The sequence below is a fragment of the Magallana gigas genome, chromosome 1, assembly GCF_963853765.1.
Source record: "Magallana gigas chromosome 1, xbMagGiga1.1, whole genome shotgun sequence".
In the NCBI taxonomy this organism is placed as follows: domain Eukaryota; kingdom Metazoa; phylum Mollusca; class Bivalvia; order Ostreida; family Ostreidae; genus Magallana; species Magallana gigas.
The window spans coordinates 48541613-48554224 of NC_088853.1; the positions used below are offsets into that span (position 1 = coordinate 48541613).

The following is a 12612-nucleotide window of genomic DNA, read 5'->3' on the forward strand; positions in this document are numbered from 1 at the left end:
GATCTTTTTATGAAAGTGCATTGCTGTTTTAAAGGAAAAGTTGTCTTACTGCAGATGTACGCACAATTTAAGAACACTTTACTTTATTTTTTTTAGGTTTGAAAACATTGTAAAATAGGTTCAAATTTTATGAAGTATAATTCAAGATGGTAATGAACATAATATCGAGTATTATCTTTAAGAGAAAAAAAGTATAAAATCACAAAACCATTTTATTAACAACAATTTCATACATATATTGATCCTGATAAGGACCGCCAAAAGACTGACAAGGTACATTACATGACCATACATGTAGAGATGAGGTCCAACTTTTATAATGTTATCTAAAATAATTGACATATTGATAAGACCGCGAGAGAGACTCTTTGCTTGTCGGAGATTTACAGAGACAACCGAGCGTCTGGTCAATGATACTATAATGAACTCTGTCGTAGGAACTAATCCTATGCCAGAGTTCAATAAAGTCTCGTATTCCGAATGCATACGACTACAAAATTATATGAATTGTTCGTACCTTTTAAAATCTGACTATCTTCAATCATTTTATAAAAAGATTTCCTTGCAAAACAATACTTCTGAATACATTACATCGAATTAATCGACTATTTTCAAGTGCAAAGTCTTGTCAGAGGTTATGATTTGTGCCTTGGCCCAAACACTGTTTCACTTCCGGTTAGCCAGAGTAACTGCATGGGAGATGTTGATTAAAATCAACTCCCTAACACGACACTGTATAATGTTTCGTGGTCTTAATATCAGTAACGGAATTTTCACAAATAGTCACGTACCTCAGAAATCTTCTACAAGTCGATTTAAGTGATTTTTGGTTAGTGTATAGCTAGATAACCAATAAACACGCATATTTATTCGTATACATAAACTTAGCTAAAAAAGAGAATTTTTAATCTGGGTATATTTTCAATTTATTAAATCGGAATTTAAATTATTCTCCTTAATAAACTACGTTTCAACAATGGTCCCATTTGATTTCAGACTTGTGACGACTGATTCTCTGAAGTCAAAGGACAATGCTTTGTGTTGCGTATAATCTCTCCCGTATTGGGGTCTTCTCATATTTGCTGATTATAAAGTTATTGATAAAATATAATGTTTTTCGATCGCTTTGCTGATACTAAATAAAATGTTTTTCAATCGCTTTGCGGATACCTAATAAAATGTTTATTGATCGCTTTAACTTACATAGCAAGTAAGAAACGCTGAAATGGATTGAAAATACACTTCCTATAACTAAAGTTTCAATCCAATGTTTTCTCAGAAGTCCGCGTAAATTTATCCCCCACCCATTTCAAATGTTTTGACTGTAACAGGTGAAATTGACGTAAGGTGTATATTTTCAATCTTGCCAGTGAATGTTCTAAGGTCTTATTTGTCTATGGTTTAAACTTTGGACGATTTAGAATTGGAATTATATCAGTGTCTGCGTGATGTTGCAAGTTCTTAAATTGTTGCCTGACAAAATCATGAATTGAAACCTCAGAAATGAAAGTAAATTAACGTTTCGTTGTATTTATTTGTAGTGAGCGCAGCGCGGCCCGGTGAGCAAAACGAACTCTATTGATTGTATTGCGGATGGAAAAGAATGAAATAAACAACTCTACCTCAATATTTATTTTAAATTGATTTATTCATTAACTGATTCTCTTTCAGAAGTCCCACATATAAACCGATTACTCAAAATCAAAAGTCACGTGAGGATTCATATCTGATTTGAGTATCGCACAAGATTAATTAAAACCAGGACAGTAGAACTTGCAGGTCATTACAGCAGAAATGGCTAAGTTTAGTAAGTTATCAAACTTTTAAAATAGATGTAAGATGTAAATCGTAAGTCACAATTTATGCAAAACATATTAAGAACAGTTGCATTGAACATTTTTAGAGGAAACATGTACAATTCATTTTGTGCCAAAATTATCAATATTTATATAATAAAATATATTTACAGATATCGAAGACTTGGCCAATCAATTTGAAAAAGGAATGTTTCTATCAGGTATTGAATTTATTAGTGTAAATGACATTTTCCCGAAATTTTGACAATTCAAAAGTTGGTGTTGTACAAATGTACATAACTGACTTATTAATCAGAGAAGGAAAGTAAGATGAAGATTTATTTGTATGTTATAAACTATCAGATAATATAAGTCAAATAATATACGACTGTACTTTCAAAGGCGGGTATCTTAACTGAAATGCTAAGCCGGCAAATTAAATATATAAGCGTTAGAAGTGCAAAATGCCTAGGACATAGAGAATTGTCAATGTTCAACAACAACAAGACCTTTCTTAATGGGGCGTGGTCACGATTTTGGTCAAAATTATTTTTCCGATTTTAATGTTTATAATGCTTAAGTAAGGCATTTTTAATATGCAACCAATACTTGAGTGTCATTCATTGAGTTAGAAGCGAGTTACAGGCCTTACGATTCTTTGCTATGTAAACAAAGCTTTCGTTTACATTTTGAATGTTAAAGAAAAATTTCCAGTTTTAGACTTAAATTGTGTTAAACGTTGGGAACTGTTTATTTATGCATAAAATGAAAAAAAGGTAGACGAATCAGTTTGAAAAGATGTTTTACTGGTATATTGAAATATATGTAAATAAAACAGGGCACGAGTCTTCTTTACATGACAGAGAATTTGAGTCCTGTATCATGCTTTAAACTCTACGCCTGACTCTCAAATTTCATTTGATCATTTGAAAATTAATGCATCCTATAGCATTTTAAATAATAAAAACATAAAAATAAAACTTGACTTAAATCGTGACTATGCCCCTTTAAAGTCACTATCTAGTAATTGGAAGGTGTCTTAAAGTGTATGAAAACTTGTATATGAATTATTTTATCTGTGCTTTAAAACCATTAGTTTTGATAGTGTGTATCGGGAATTAAATTGTTGGCAATCACAATGTGTTATCAAGTTTTAGAATCTTATTGTCCATAAAATATGATAAAAAAGTAACAAATATCAGAGTTTTGTCCATTTTTTTTATTTCATGAAATATTACTAGAATGCCTACAGTCTCTTTAGAAACAAAATGAAACATTGTCAAGCTTTTGGCCTCCTTTTTATGATGACGTCAAATTGAATATAGGTACCTGGATTACTTTTTCCATCATTCAATATAGAATTCAAGAGCTTGAAAAATCATAAAATCTGTTATGACGTCAAAACATGTATTTATTTCAAATAAAATTGTTTTTTTTTATAAACTGTGCCTTGAGGTTTTAGGACACGTTTTGAGCAGCGCACAAGCTATGATGAGATCCAAGAAATTTTTTACATGCTTCCATTCCTTCTTATTGAGTCGAGATACGTAAACAAATAAATAAAGATTTGAACGTGTGACGTCATAATGATCTTGCGGTAGATTTCCCGCGATGAATTATAAATTTAAAGGTGGATCAAACAGCTGTAATGCGTGTACTATAACTATTTCAGAATGAATTGCGATACCTTCCTAAGATGATTTGTGTGCTTGTGTTTTGTTTTTGTTTTTTTTAGCTCATCTGAGCTGAAAGCTCAAGTGAGCTATTCTGATCGCATTTTGTCCGTCATCCGTCTGTCCGGCCGTCTGTCCGTCTGTAAACTTTTTTACATTTTGAACTTCTTCTCTAAAACCACTTATCCAATTTCAACCAAATTTGGCACAACGCATCCTTATGGTAAGGCAAATATAAATTGCAGAAATGAAAGACCTATCTTTATTCAAAGAAGAGAAAACCTCGAAACTGTAGAAAAAGGGGGTGCATTTCTAAAAATCGTCTTCTCAAGAACTACTGAGGCAAATTCAACGTAATTTAGCATAGATAGTCCTTATGGGAAGGAGAAAATATAAATTGCAAAAATTATGGGCTAATTCTGTCTCAAATCTGAGTTATTACAAAAATAATAAGAAAGAAAAGGCGTGTTTCAAGCAATTTATAGCATCCATGAGTCTTGGTAAAATGGGTAGACATGACCCGGCCAGGGAAATACAAAAGATTGACAGTTATTAATCTGCCAATCTCATTAAAATTTCAAGATATTTACTGACCAGTATATTTAAATTCGCTGTAAATATTGCTGCAAAATAATGCGTAATTGGAATTGACGATTGCCGATCTCCCCCGGCTTTTATTTTGCCCCGGCCCAGGTTTGCTTACCCATTTTACCAAGACTCGTATTCCATAATTTTAAAACGAGGTTCTTTGTTTAAAGCAGATATGACACTATATGATAAACGGGTCGATCTGAAAATGATGAATTTGTTTGTTGTGTAACAGTTCGTGTACGAAGGGAATCTTTGAAACACGCAAAATACATTGGTGCCGATTTTGCTAAATATTTCAATGCGTTGACAGTTTTTACATATGACGGTGTAGTTAGCTTGTTGTGATTTTCGTTTCGTTTTCATTTATGCTTTGTGTTAACCTGGGTACTGTCGCTTGTATTTCCTGATTTTTACGTATCAAATCAAACAGAGACTTCGGTAAATCAAACACTTTACTGTTTACCTGCGCAAATTAAGCAACATCTGATGTATTAAGAAAGAACTAAAATGCAATTCATTCAGGCTATCGGTAATTCGGTATCATCTTTTGCGTAATGGTAGAATAATGCAATATGTTTTGTTGAGATGCTCGGCAATTTCTCGAGTTTATTCAGTTTAAATAGAGTTTAATATCGCTGACGGAAAAATGTATGTATATACATGTATATGATTCATTTTGAAAATAAATTGTGTTCTTTATTTGTTATAGTGCATGGTTTCTTGTGTTTAATTGTTTACAATTTCTATTTACTTACCACATTTGCGTGTTAAGCTTCGAGTAATAAGCAAGATACAGAAATTTGCTCACAATTCTATGTTTGTACACAGATCTGAGGCCATTCATTTTTTTCCATTTTAAATGCCGAATAGGAAGTACCAAGTTAAAAATCTTAAGCTGAATGTAATAAACTCATGTAAAAAAAATATGACTCAAACCTAGCAAAATTTTGAGCTCATCTTGCTTATAATTCTATGATTAACGCTGAAATTTTGGTTGATCATTAGAAATTCTATATGAATTAGAGTATGTTAAAAACCTTTACACAAAAAATAAAGAATGATATGCTGTATATGACTACTCTCTGGGGCCCCCTTTATACAATGAATAATGTGAAATGTGAGTAAATAAAACGACATCGTTAAAACAGTTTCCATAGTTCTGACACATTTCTGTTGCGGGGATAAAAGAATTATCGCTATTCCTAAGAAAATATTACAGCGGAAAATTATCTATCCTGGCTTTAGCCATTTGTTATTTTTGAATAAAACTGAAAATAATGGGTGGGCCATAGTAAACTAGAGTGATGTGCCTGTCATTACGGTAACATTGATTTTTCTAGCTCTTTAACATGTCACGTGACAACATTTTTCATTCAAGTGTATTCATCAATCAAGTGTGAGTAAAGTTATAAAAGTCACGAGTTTACGCGAGGTAAACAACAGTCATATAATAATAATGGAGAAGACAAATTAAATTGTTTAATATTTTTAATTTGATTTGGGAAATTGAGCGCATTGAGGTGCAATTTTCTTCTTCACATAGATACATGTCGGATTTTTTTGATAAAATACAATAACTATTATATTTTTAAAAAATGCAATAACTAATACATGTAAGTAGTTGAGGAAGAAAATGTACCTATATGCTCTCATATTTTTTGATCGCTTTATTAAGTGGGGGAGGGAAGGGGGGGCAGAGCGAAAATACAGGGAATTAGAAGTTATATAACAGTGTACCGCTATCAAATACTAAGTTCTATATCTTGCGTGGGATTTTCTTATTCTGTGTAAAAACAGTATTTCATGAAGGTCCAATGTCAAAGATTACGTGTATGCAAAAATAAGTGTAAAATTCGAATACTTTACAATATTTTTTTTTTTTTGTTATTCTACCGAGGGCCATATGGCACAATATCTTTTGAACGCCCATTGTTGCTCAGGTGAGCGATGTGGCCCCATTGGCCTCTTGTTTATTTTGATAGAGATTTTTTTATACGAATATTGACTGGGGTTGGTGGCAACATTGATAAATGTAGAATTATCCCCCTTGTGACGAAAGATTGCCCGACGCGAAGCGGTGAGCAATATATTCGTCCTAAGGGGACTAAATAATCAATTTTGCCTGAAAACACAGTCAACATTTGTTTTGTTACACGAAGAAACAAAGAACAATTTAAAGAGACAGTACGGCGCGTCTTATCAAAAACCCGACTTGAAAAAAATTTCCGATCAGGTTTGGTATGTTTGTACTACTCATGAATGTATAAACTTTCAGTAAATTACAAAGTTCTCCGTGCAATAAATCTAATTATATCATTAAAATTAATAATTACGTATAACCTTCCACATAAATACATTGCAACGTGTTCGGGGTTCAGCCTTCTATAATATTACGCATGCGTATTTACTGTAAACAAAACACATGCAGGGCTCGCGAAGAATCTCCTGGACAGGTTTGTTGATAAAAATATGTCTTTTCTACTTCTCATATGTAAAAAACTGTTCAAAGTTTTTAAAATAACCACAATCATTATTTTGTAAACATGTATTCTTCGTGTTTATCATAGGAGTTACTACAACCTTAATCTATTTTTATAAATGAGGCCCCTTGAGGGGTATTTGACATATATTGTCTATTCATTTTAAATGAACCTGAATTGGTAAACCGTTTATAAATTATCGAGAAAGACAGGATTTGTTTCATTTAGGGAATCGCTTTAACCTCGTTTTCCATGATGACCGTAGTGGGACGAAGATCTTGTAGTTTTCAGCACGTGTCAATTACTGTCAATCAAAGTCCACGTGGTACAAATAAACGATATAAGATTATTCCGGTTTGTACGACCCTTGAATTTCCGGAAGCTCAAAATTACGTTAATTAAGTATGTGAAAGGGATTTTCATGTATTTCAACTTTTACAATAAACGTTATTTCTTATTTCCTAACTATACAATAGGTAAATCTGTAGTAATTCACACATGTGTTTTCAGCTGTACTGTCTCTTTAAAAAGGGATTTGAAAACAGATCGGCGTAAGAGACTGATTGCCTACTTTGATGTCACCTTAAGTGATTAATTGCTAGCCGTCAATATTGAAAAATTATTGACCGGTCAATATTATATGTGAGTTACAAAAATAAAACATTTAATAGAATAAAATAAGATGACTAAAGTCTCTGCTTTCAGCAAAGCCCGGCTAAAAATTAATCCACATATGAATTATAGAAACTACCCTTGCTGCTTTGTCTATAAAATATTGACAAAGGAAGAATCTTTGTTTTAATGGAAACAATGGAAAATTAAAAATAAACTGCATGCATGCTATGTTGCAACCACTATTGAAATAAATTATTTCAATAGTGGTTGGGAAAGTATTTCATTAGGAAAATCACCTTGCAACCATTATTAAAATACAGCTACTATTGAAGTAATGATTTCAATAGAAGTTAGGGGTGTATTTCATTATAAGAAATACTTTACAGACACCACTGTAGTACAACTACTTATATATATATATATATATATATATATATATATATATATATATATATATATATATATATATATATATATATATATATATATAAACTGAGGTTGAGGGCAGCATTGATTATACATGTATTTGCCCCCAAGGGACGAAACTCAATGTTGCCGGAAAGCACAATCAACATTTGTTTTGTTATGTGAGGAAATAAACCAAAAATTTAAGAAAGTTATGGAATAAGATCGCCGTTTTTTTCAGCTCAACATAGAATTCACAAATTCAATTTTGAGCAAAGTTCATATCCAAAATATCATCGGCATCAAATGGTCAGTGGTGATATTCCACCGCCCGTAAGAATTAAGTTACAGATGTTCTACCTGATTTTACTTCAAAGTAGTACAGGCAATAGCAGCAAGTTATGGGGAAAGCGCGATGCAATTCAAGTTCGTTTTGACTCGGACAAAAATGTCATTTGATTAACGGGTCACAAAATGACGTCTTTATTTCTTTTGCCATCAAATAGCTAATAATAATCGTCAATAATGCGGTCGTAACGTCTTTTTTTTTAAATACATCGATCAGCTTTGTCACTGGCTGTCGACAAATATATGTCAGGCTGTACATGAAAGGTTCCGCAAATAAAGTTTACGGACTTATACAAGAAAGAACCTACGCATTATTGTAGACAGTCAGAAACATAGCTAATCAGTAATAACGGCGGACAATATATTTTATGGTCTTCAGCTTTAGTAAAAAGTCAATAATTTTCAGAGCTTTACTTTTGTTGTTTTTAAAAATGTTGCTGAATTTCAATCGATGAAATTTTAATAACTAATTTCTTCAAAATGAAAAGCATTAGAAAAGTTATTTTAGATGTTAAAAAACAATTTGCAACTTCAGCTTTCAATTTTGATAATATACAGAATATTCCTAATCCTGATGCAAATATTTCCTTTACCCTTATGATCAATCATTTTTAGAAACTCTACTTTTAGAAAAAGAAAGAATATCATATGCTAAAGTATTAAGGGGAAAAAAGGATGAAGAGAGAAAATGTTTGCAATGTTAATCATTGACTTTGTAAACATTCATGACTTAAAGCAAAACTTACAAGCAATTCGTAGGTTGTTATAAGCTTTAAGGTAATAACATAAGAAGCAGAGCTAAATATGTTGAAGAAGAAGGAAAATGATCACACTGAGCGCTAGAATGTAGAAACTATAACAGTAAGATAATTCCTAGTCTAGATGATCTTATACACAGGAAGGATTTTCTATGATGAATCTGTTTGAAGAGAAACAAAAGCTTTATATGAATAATTATAAAAGTAAGAGAAGTTAATTGGTTTTATGAGTGTGAATATTCCAAAACTGTCAAACAATTGAAGAAGTACTAGAAATCAGTTTTAAGGAAGCATCAACGACTCTGTACAAAATATAATTAACAAATCTCCAGAATTTGATTGGTGTACTCCAATAGTATTTCTTTTTTTTCTTTGACACCAATCATATATGTGGTGCAATATATACAATGTATACAATGTACCAACACAAGAATTAAATTTTTCAGACAATCAATATAAATTTTTATGAAACAGATGACTCAGAGACGGATGATGAACCAGACAAGGATTATAAATCAGACGAAGCTATTGAATTAGAAAGACCACGCACTAGCAGAGGTAATCATTTTTCCTATTATTTTAAGAAATGAATTAAATAATTTTTCTATTGATCGATGTATCAAAGGAAAAATTTAACCGGAAAACTTCATCAATTTCCGGTCAATTTTTCCTTTGATACTTCGATCAATAGAAAAGTTATTAAAATCATTTCTTATCATCTAATAAAACATTTTCAATTAATAAAATGTGAAGTTTCATTGACTAAAAATGTAAATACTGTAAATGAAGCTGCGCGTATGAATGCAAAACTATGACAGCAACAATATTCAAAATTGATGCGCCTTCAGCTGATGCAGGGCTATTGAGCTGAATTTAATGGATTAAACACAAACAGAAAGTTGAAATTTGAACATGCTCAATTGAAATCCAACGGAAAATACATGCGATGGTTTGTGATACTATTCACTGTGCAACAAAATTCGTTAAAACTTGTTTTAATGCGAGTTAGATCGAAATATACAACTGGGCATAACCACGCAAGAAGACGCGATCGTGGACGAAAATAATTGACATGTCGACAAATAATAGTATAGTGCGACTTTTATAAATGTTGTGGTAACTAGGTAGCTTGTGAGGAACACGAATGATACATCTGCCGCTTAGAATACGCCGAAGGAGTTGATGTACTACGCATAGCTTTGTTTTACGATCCTTATTCTGATGACCGATCATGTACGTGTGTTTATTCAAAACTCTTTGGTACCAAATAAGAACAGCAGTGTTACAGAGAAAAGTGTAAAGGCCTTTATGTCCGTTATAATTATTCCTTGAATTGGAACAGCCAGCCTCGTCGTTAATGTTGATCGTTGACCGCAAGCAGACGAAATCGTGAGAAAACGCTTAATGTTATATTTAGTGAATTAATTTTTGAGTATTGTTTATTTTTCAAGTTTAAACTTTTAATTTAAGTTATTCATAAAATTGCATTTTGTTTGCTGACATGTAAACAGACCCAACTTTACATTTTGTTGACAGTGTGTATTTTGGAAATTCCCTTTCTATAAATAGTGTTAAATCAGAAGAGTTGAGATTCGTAGATCCGGAGAAAATTCTATTGTTACAGGTATCAAAGAAATTTTTCGACCAATCAGAAGCGCCAATATCTTATCAAACTGACAAATTCCGATAATTACTATAAATTAAAGATAAAACTGCACTTATAGTAAAACAACATAAGGAATTATAACTACCCCCCACACACACACACAAAAGGAGAAAAAGAGAGAGAAATAGAGAGAAAGAGAGATACATGTATATATATATATATATATATATATATATATATATATATATATATATATATATATATATATATATATATATATATATATATATAATTTAACACATAAAAATATATTTTCACTGCATTTGGTTTCCACCTGCGCCAGGACAATTGAACTTGAGGAATCAGAATCATTCTTGGCTACATGTGTCTAGACAATGCACATTCTAAGGACCCTTTAATGATAAATAATTTGGTTTTTTTTAAAAAATTTTTTACCAGTTTCGCACAAAGATATCATCAAATATATGTGGAAAACAGTTTTACACCACGGATATACGCAAGACCTTGCATCAACCACAGTCTTAGTATGTACGATAGACGGTGTTCATAAGCCAATCATAATTTTAGGTCCAGAAACTCACGGCGTAGAGATGAATTTGTTAGATCAGTTGAAAGAAAACTACAAAGGACCAATGAAGATAACTATTTACATGAACATTTCTCCTTGTCCTGCTTGGGCAAAACCATTAAAAGAATTCTTAGAAGAAAATGTGAATATTTCATTAATATTACATGTCACACATCTCTCTAATATTAGAAGGAAGTCTTGTGAATTTAGAAGAGATGCTGGGAAGTTTGAAAGGCACATATATGATATAGAGCGTAAAGTACACGAGGCTCATTTTGGTAGACTGAGGGATCTAATGAGTCTGGGAGGTAACCGCTGCCGGATAGAATCGTTCACTAAAGAGGTCTGGGAAGCCCTACTCGCTGTCATGGACATGTCAGAGGAATCCAGAAAACGAATTATGCGTGCATACGGCTTGAAGTTTGAACACTATGATAGGAGTAGACAAGGTGAAGACAGACGTATTAGGAAGGATCTAAATCATATAAAATCACATTCAGATCCATGGCACGGTATTAACAAAAATGATTCAGAAGAAATATGAATTGAAGTGAATTCGCAAATAATGATAGTAGTTTGCTATACTATGACTTTAGTCGTACTGAGTAATCTAATTTAGTTATCATCTGGAAAATTAACTAAAACCATATGCCTACAAAATTAGAGGGAAAAACGTATTTCAATTTTCTCTTAACATTTTCAATATGTATAATTCTGATTTTTTGGTAAATGTATGTCTGTGACGCTTTATTCATTTATCTGTATGTAGCTCATTATTTTGCTTGCGCATAGAGTTCTACATATGTAACATCTATATATTGGCGTAGTCATAATGAAAACATTAATCAGCACGCTGTTATGTATAATAAACGCTTTCCTATTGTATATTAAAAGCTATTTTACTGCTTCACTGTATCTAACATATACTATTATGACTTTAAACTTAATATCAACTTCAATAAAATGCATGTTAACGAGGCTGAGTACAGATCGAGTACGCACGCTTTCGCGCAGCGTTTCATTTGTATTGTGACGTCATCTTTTTGCCATGGCGTGATAGTTTTAACTGCAGATATTCAGCGAAATTTGTTGAAAATAGCTCGTTTAATGCGTAAAATTGATATTATATTGTGGAATAAACATAAATGTCTCGAAGTATAAACTATATTTAAGAACGTGAAGAGGGTTCAGCAAGTCTAGCCCTCTGTCACGTTTTCTTAACCCGCCTAAATATAGCTTAATTCATATATTTCAAGACAATAACCATGTATTTGAAATTAATGACCCTTAATAGGTGATGTTATATATTTAGTTATTACTCAAATATGTCTAAATGTTTTAATAATACTATAAAGATCACCATTTCTCCCTTTGTCAAATAAAAAATAGCCATTATCTGACAAATCTATGAAATTTGGCATACAAAAAACAACTTTGATAAGACCCCTGGGACAAACCAGAAGGTAAAGGGTTTTTTTTTATTTGACAATTTAATGCCTTTTAGCAATAATTTGAATATGTAGAACAGAAAAAAGAAATCCCCATGGCAGAAGTTAAAAAAATTGTAAAAAAAGTGCAAAATTTATACATTTCAAGCAAAATCCCATAGGGTCCTATGTTAAGAATTCACAAATTATGAGAGGACCCCTTAAACAAACGGTGTGGTAAATGTCTTTTTTTTAAATTTTAAAATAATAATTATATCAGTAGAAATTCATGTAAAAAATTTCATTCAAAAATCTAGGGCAGAA

General features: G+C 31.8%; 1 long non-coding RNA gene across 1 annotated transcript; it reads left to right on the forward strand.

Moving 5' to 3' along the window:
* Positions 1 to 1967: 1967 nt before the first annotated feature.
* On the forward strand, positions 1968 to 12209 carry LOC136273850 (uncharacterized). The gene is made up of 3 exons (XR_010712106.1): positions 1968 to 2017; positions 9141 to 9224; positions 10732 to 12209. It is a non-coding gene; the product is annotated as an uncharacterized lncRNA (long non-coding RNA).
* Positions 12210 to 12612: the final 403 nt, after the last annotated feature.